This window comes from Theropithecus gelada, chromosome 2 (assembly GCF_003255815.1).
Source record: "Theropithecus gelada isolate Dixy chromosome 2, Tgel_1.0, whole genome shotgun sequence".
Classification (NCBI taxonomy): Eukaryota; Metazoa; Chordata; class Mammalia; order Primates; family Cercopithecidae; genus Theropithecus; species Theropithecus gelada.
The window spans coordinates 76,844,734-76,845,668 of record NC_037669.1 but is presented as its reverse complement, the minus strand read 5'-3'; positions in this window follow the sequence as shown (position 1 = coordinate 76,845,668).

The window sequence follows — 935 nt, the reverse complement described above, 5'->3', positions numbered from 1 at the left end:
TTCCTTCCTTCCTTCCTTCCTTCCTTCCTTCCTTCCTTCCTTCCTTCTCTCTTTTTAAGTGTTTATCATTTTAACCTGTTTTCTACTTCTGGCAAAGAAACTATGTAATTTTACCTTTCTTCTGGGTACTATTTGCCAAGCAGGTGTAAAACTGCAGTGCAATATAATTTAGTAAAAACCTAATTTTAGGTATTGGATTCATGCTTCTTCTCTCTGTGTGAGTGGATTGGGCAGTATCCTCACATGTTAGCCCAGCTATGTGAAAGAACTTAGGCAGGCAGAGATTATAACCATGGGTGCCAAAGGAGTCCATTTTCTATTATCTTAATATTTAAATTAATGTGAATTTTACTTTTCTTAAAGGTTTAGGTTAGGAAGGAACAAGGAAATTATCCTTTTAATTGCTGAGCAGGGTAAGGTTTTCTTTTACCACATTCAGAGCAGATGCAAAAGCTATTTTGTCATATTGAAGTGCAAGGTCTAAAGACTGGAGAATATAATAAAGTGAATGCATGCAGTATACTTTGGATTACATACTTTTATTAAGTATATGGTAGAATCCATTGATCTTTCCTATCTTCATCATCTATATGTTTTACATATATAAATATCTCTTCCCTAAAACAGAAGTAAAACTATTAGAGATTGTACATGTTGCTAAGCAAAACTCATTTTAAGAAAAATGAGTTTTTAAAAAACTCTGCCAAAGCTCAACTTATAACCATCAGGGAAATAAAAAATCTGCTGTATTATATAATCTTAGGATTATATGTATTTCATTTATATAGCATCTACATATATTAATATATTTAATTGTGTGATTATCCAATAATGTATGTGTATGTGTATCTATACATCCCCCAAAGAATGTTTTGAATGACCAAATATTCTTGCTAACCTCCAAGGAAAATTCCCAGATCAACTGACAGCCTAGG